Below are 6,719 nucleotides of genomic sequence, written 5' to 3' on the forward strand. Positions count from 1 at the left end.
TGAGAAAGTTTCAATTGTCAAATTCTCAAATGCATCTTTCGTGAAAAAGTTTTAACTGTTAAATTCTCAAATTCATCTTTCGTGAAAAAGTTTCAATTGTCAAATTTTCAAATCTATCTTTCGTGAAAGAGTTTGAATTGTCAAATTCTCAAATGCATCTTTCGTGACAAAGTTTTAACTTTCAAATTTTCAAATTCATCTTTTGTGAAAAAGTTTCACTACTCAAATTTTCAAATCTATTTTTCGTTAGAAACTTTCAATTGTCAAATTTTCAAATCTAGCTTTCGTGAAAAATTTTCAATTGTCAAATTCTCAAATGCATCTTTCGTGAGAAGGTTTTAACTTTCAAATTTTCACATTCATCTTTTGTGAAAAAGTTTCAATACTCAAATTTTCAAATCTATTTTTCGTGAGAAAGTTTCAACTGTCAAATTTTTAAATTCATCCTTCGTGAGAAAGTTTCAATTGTCAAATTCTCAAATTTATCTTTCGTGAAAAAGTTTTAACTGTTAAATTCTCAAATTCATCTTTCGTGAAAAAGTTTCAATTCTCAAATTTTCAAATTTATTTTTCGTGAGAAAGTTTCAATTGTCAAATTTTCAAATCTATCTTTCGTGAAAAAGTTTCAATTGTTAAATTCTCAAATGCATCTTTCGTGAAATTTTTAACTTTCAAATTTTCAAATTCATCTTTTGTGAAAAAGTTTCAATACTCAAATATTCAAATCTATTTTTCGTGAGAACGTTTCAACGGTCAAATTTTCAAATTCATCTTTCGTGAGAAAGTTTCAACTATTAAATTCTCAAATTTATCTTTCCTGAAAAAGTTTTAATTGTTAAATTCTCAAATTCATATTTCGTGAGAAAGTTTTAACTGTTAAATTCTCAAATTCATCTTTCGTGAAAAAGTTTTAACTGTTAAATTCTCAAATTCATCTTTCGTGAAAAAGTTTCAATTGTCAAATTTTCAAATCTATCTTTCGTGAAAGAGTTTGAATTGTCAAATTCTCAAATGCATCTTTCGTGACAAAGTTTTAACTTTCAAATTTTCAAATTCATCTTTTGTGAAAAAGTTTCACTACTCAAATTTTCAAATCTATTTTTCGTTAGAAACTTTCAATTGTCAAATTTTCAAATCTAGCTTTCGTGAAAAATTTTCAATTGTCAAATTCTCAAATGCATCTTTCGTGAGAAGGTTTTAACTTTCAAATTTTCACATTCATCTTTTGTGAAAAAGTTTCAATACTCAAATTTTCAAATCTATTTTTCGTGAGAAAGTTTCAACTGTCAAATTTTTAAATTCATCCTTCGTGAGAAAGTTTCAATTGTCAAATTCTCAAATTTATCTTTCGTGAAAAAGTTTTAACTGTTAAATTCTCAAATTCATCTTTCGTGAAAAAGTTTCAATTCTCAAATTTTCAAATTTATTTTTCGTGAGAAAGTTTCAATTGTCAAATTTTCAAATCTATCTTTCGTGAAAAAGTTTCAATTGTTAAATTCTCAAATGCATCTTTCGTGAAATTTTTAACTTTCAAATTTTCAAATTCATCTTTTGTGAAAAAGTTTCAATACTCAAATATTCAAATCTATTTTTCGTGAGAACGTTTCAACGGTCAAATTTTCAAATTCATCTTTCGTGAGAAAGTTTCAACTATTAAATTCTCAAATTTATCTTTCCTGAAAAAGTTTTAATTGTTAAATTCTCAAATTCATATTTCGTGAGAAAGTTTTAACTGTTAAATTCTCAAATTCATCTTTCGTGAAAAAGTTTCAATTCTCAAATTTTCAAATCTATTTTTCGTGAGAAAGTTTCAATTGTCAAATTTTCAAATCTAATTTTCGTTAGAAACTTTCAATTGTCAAATTTTCAAATCTATCTTTCGTGAACAAGTTTCAATTGTCAAATTCTCAAATGCATCTTTCGTGAGAAGGTTTTAACTTTCAAATTTTCACATTCATCTTTGGTGAAAAAGTTTCAATACTCAAATTTTCAAATCTATTTTTCGTGAGAAAGTTATAACTGTCAAATTTTCAAATTCATCTTTTGTGAAAAAGTTTCAATACTCAAATTTTCAAATCTATTTTTCGTGAGAAAGTTACAATTGTCAAATTTTCGAATCTATCTTTCGTGAAAAAGTTTCAATTGTCAAGTTCTCAAATTCATCTTTTGTGAAAAAGTTCCAACTGTCAAATTTCCAAATTCATGTTTCGTGAGAAAGTTTCAACTGTCAAATTTTTAAATTCATCTTTCGAGAGAAAGTTTCAATTGTCAAATTCTCAAATTTATCTTTCGTGAAAAAGTTTTAACTGTTAAATTCTCAAATTCATCTTTTTTGAAAAAGTTTCAATTCTTAAATTTACAAATCTATTTTTCGGGAGAAAGTTTCAATTGCCAAATTTTCAAATCTATTTTTCGTGAGAAAGTTACAATTGTCAAATTTTCGAATCTATCTTTCGTGAAAAAGTTTCAATTGTCAAGTTCTCAAATTCATCTTTTGTGAAAAAGTTCCAACTGTCAAATTTCCAAATTCATCTTTCGTGAGAAAGTTTCAATTGTCAAATTCTCAAATTTATCTTTCGTGAGAAAGTTTCAAATGTCAAATTCTCAAATTCATCTTTCGTGAGAAAGTTTTACCTGCTAAACTCTCAAATTCATATTTCGTGAAAAAGTTTTAACTGTTAAATTCTCAAATGCATCTTTCGTGAGAAAGTTTTTACTTTCAAATTTTCAAATTCATCTTTTGTGAAAAAGTTTCAATACTCAAATATTCAAATCTATTTTTCTCGAGAACGTTTCAACTGTCAAATTTTCAAATTCATCTTTCGTGAGAAAGTTTCAACTATTAAATTCTCAAATTTATCTTTCGTGAAAAAGTTTTAACTGTTAAATTCTCAAATTCGTCTTTCGTGAAAAAGTTTCTATTCTCAAATTTTCAAATCTATTTTTCGTGAGAAAGTTACAATTGTCAAATTTTCGAATCTATCTTTCGTGAAAAAGTTTCAATTGTCAAATTCTCAAATGCATCTTTCGTGAGAAAGTTTTAACTTTCAAATTTTCAAATTCGTCTTTTGTGAAAAAGTTTCAACTGGCAAATTTTCAAATTCATGTTTCGTGAGAAAGTTTCAACTGTCAAATTTTCAAATTCATCCTTCGTGAGATTTCGTGAAAAAGTTTTAACTGTTAAATTCTCAAATTCATCTTTAGTGAAAAAGTTTCAATTCTCAAATTTTCAAATCTATTTTTCGTGAGAAAGTTTCAATTGTCAAATTCTCAAATGCATCTTTCGTGAGAAAGTTTTAACTTTCCAATTTTCAATTTCATCTTTTGTGAAAAAGTTTCAATACTCAAATTTTCAAATCTATTTTTCGTTAGAAACTTTCAATTGTCAAATTTTCAAATCTATCTTTCGTGAAAAATTTCAATTGTCAAATTCTCAAATGCATCTTTCGTGTGAAGGTTTTAACTTTCAAATTTTCACATTCATCTTTTGTGAAAAAGTTTCAATACTCAAATTTTCAAATCTATTTTTCGGGAGAAAGTTTCAATTGTCAAATTTCCAAATCTATCTTTCGTGAAAAAGTTTCAATTGTCAAATTCTCAAATGCATCTTTCGTGAGAAAGTTTTAACTTTCAAATTTTAAAATTCATCTTTTGTGAAAAAGTTTCAACTATTAAATTCTCAAATTTATCTTTCGTGAAAAAGTTTTAATTGTTAATTTCTCAAATTCATCTTTCGTGCGAAAGATTCAATTGTCAAATTCTCAAATGCATCTTTCGTGAGAAAGTTTTAACTGTCAAATTTTCAAATTCATCTTTTGTTATAAAGTTTCAACCGTCAAATTTTCAAATTCATGTTTCGTGAGAAAGTTTCAACTGTCAAATTTTTAAATTCATCTTTCGTGAGAAAGTTTCAATTGTCAAATTCTCAAATGCATCTTTCGTGAAAAAGTTTTAACTGTTAAATTCTCAAATTCATCTTTCGTGAAAAAGTTTCAATTGTCAAATTTTCAAATCTATCTTTCGTGAAAGAGTTTGAATTGTCAAATTCTCAAATGCATCTTTCGTGACAAAGTTTTAACTTTCAAATTTTCAAATTCATCTTTTGTGAAAAAGTTTCACTACTCAAATTTTCAAATCTATTTTTCGTTAGAAACTTTCAATTGTCAAATTTTCAAATCTAGCTTTCGTGAAAAATTTTCAATTGTCAAATTCTCAAATGCATCTTTCGTGAGAAGGTTTTAACTTTCAAATTTTCACATTCATCTTTTGTGAAAAAGTTTCAATACTCAAATTTTCAAATCTATTTTTCGTGAGAAAGTTTCAACTGTCAAATTTTTAAATTCATCCTTCGTGAGAAAGTTTCAATTGTCAAATTCTCAAATTTATCTTTCGTGAAAAAGTTTTAACTGTTAAATTCTCAAATTCATCTTTCGTGAAAAAGTTTCAATTCTCAAATTTTCAAATTTATTTTTCGTGAGAAAGTTTCAATTGTCAAATTTTCAAATCTATCTTTCGTGAAAAAGTTTCAATTGTTAAATTCTCAAATGCATCTTTCGTGAAATTTTTAACTTTCAAATTTTCAAATTCATCTTTTGTGAAAAAGTTTCAATACTCAAATATTCAAATCTATTTTTCGTGAGAACGTTTCAACGGTCAAATTTTCAAATTCATCTTTCGTGAGAAAGTTTCAACTATTAAATTCTCAAATTTATCTTTCCTGAAAAAGTTTTAATTGTTAAATTCTCAAATTCATATTTCGTGAGAAAGTTTTAACTGTTAAATTCTCAAATTCATCTTTCGTGAAAAAGTTTTAACTGTTAAATTCTCAAATTCATCTTTCGTGAAAAAGTTTCAATTGTCAAATTTTCAAATCTATCTTTCGTGAAAGAGTTTGAATTGTCAAATTCTCAAATGCATCTTTCGTGACAAAGTTTTAACTTTCAAATTTTCAAATTCATCTTTTGTGAAAAAGTTTCACTACTCAAATTTTCAAATCTATTTTTCGTTAGAAACTTTCAATTGTCAAATTTTCAAATCTAGCTTTCGTGAAAAATTTTCAATTGTCAAATTCTCAAATGCATCTTTCGTGAGAAGGTTTTAACTTTCAAATTTTCACATTCATCTTTTGTGAAAAAGTTTCAATACTCAAATTTTCAAATCTATTTTTCGTGAGAAAGTTTCAACTGTCAAATTTTTAAATTCATCCTTCGTGAGAAAGTTTCAATTGTCAAATTCTCAAATTTATCTTTCGTGAAAAAGTTTTAACTGTTAAATTCTCAAATTCATCTTTCGTGAAAAAGTTTCAATTCTCAAATTTTCAAATTTATTTTTCGTGAGAAAGTTTCAATTGTCAAATTTTCAAATCTATCTTTCGTGAAAAAGTTTCAATTGTTAAATTCTCAAATGCATCTTTCGTGAAATTTTTAACTTTCAAATTTTCAAATTCATCTTTTGTGAAAAAGTTTCAATACTCAAATATTCAAATCTATTTTTCGTGAGAACGTTTCAACGGTCAAATTTTCAAATTCATCTTTCGTGAGAAAGTTTCAACTATTAAATTCTCAAATTTATCTTTCCTGAAAAAGTTTTAATTGTTAAATTCTCAAATTCATATTTCGTGAGAAAGTTTTAACTGTTAAATTCTCAAATTCATCTTTCGTGAAAAAGTTTCAATTCTCAAATTTTCAAATCTATTTTTCGTGAGAAAGTTTCAATTGTCAAATTTTCAAATCTAATTTTCGTTAGAAACTTTCAATTGTCAAATTTTCAAATCTATCTTTCGTGAACAAGTTTCAATTGTCAAATTCTCAAATGCATCTTTCGTGAGAAGGTTTTAACTTTCAAATTTTCACATTCATCTTTGGTGAAAAAGTTTCAATACTCAAATTTTCAAATCTATTTTTCGTGAGAAAGTTATAACTGTCAAATTTTCAAATTCATCTTTTGTGAAAAAGTTTCAATACTCAAATTTTCAAATCTATTTTTCGTGAGAAAGTTACAATTGTCAAATTTTCGAATCTATCTTTCGTGAAAAAGTTTCAATTGTCAAGTTCTCAAATTCATCTTTTGTGAAAAAGTTCCAACTGTCAAATTTCCAAATTCATGTTTCGTGAGAAAGTTTCAACTGTCAAATTTTTAAATTCATCTTTCGAGAGAAAGTTTCAATTGTCAAATTCTCAAATTTATCTTTCGTGAAAAAGTTTTAACTGTTAAATTCTCAAATTCATCTTTTTTGAAAAAGTTTCAATTCTTAAATTTACAAATCTATTTTTCGGGAGAAAGTTTCAATTGCCAAATTTTCAAATCTATTTTTCGTGAGAAAGTTACAATGGTCAAATTTTCGAATCTATCTTTCGTGAAAAAGTTTCAATTGTCAAGTTCTCAAATTCATCTTTTGTGAAAAAGTTCCAACTGTCAAATTTCCAAATTCATCTTTCGTGAGAAAGTTTCAATGGTCAAATTCTCAAATTTATCTTTCGTGAGAAAGTTTCAAATGTCAAATTCTCAAATTCATCTTTCGTGAGAAAGTTTTACCTGCTAAATTCTCAAATTCATATTTCGTGAAAAAGTTTTAACTGTTAAATTCTCAAATGCATCTTTCGTGAGAAAGTTTTTACTTTCAAATTTTCAAATTCATCTTTTGTGAAAAAGTTTCTATACTCAAATATTCAAATCTATTTTTCTCGAGAACGTTTCAACTGTCAAATTTTCAAATTCAT

The sequence above is a fragment of the Venturia canescens genome, unplaced genomic scaffold, assembly GCF_019457755.1.
Source record: "Venturia canescens isolate UGA unplaced genomic scaffold, ASM1945775v1 PGA_scaffold_9__1_contigs__length_808678, whole genome shotgun sequence".
NCBI classification, from domain to species: domain Eukaryota; kingdom Metazoa; phylum Arthropoda; class Insecta; order Hymenoptera; family Ichneumonidae; genus Venturia; species Venturia canescens.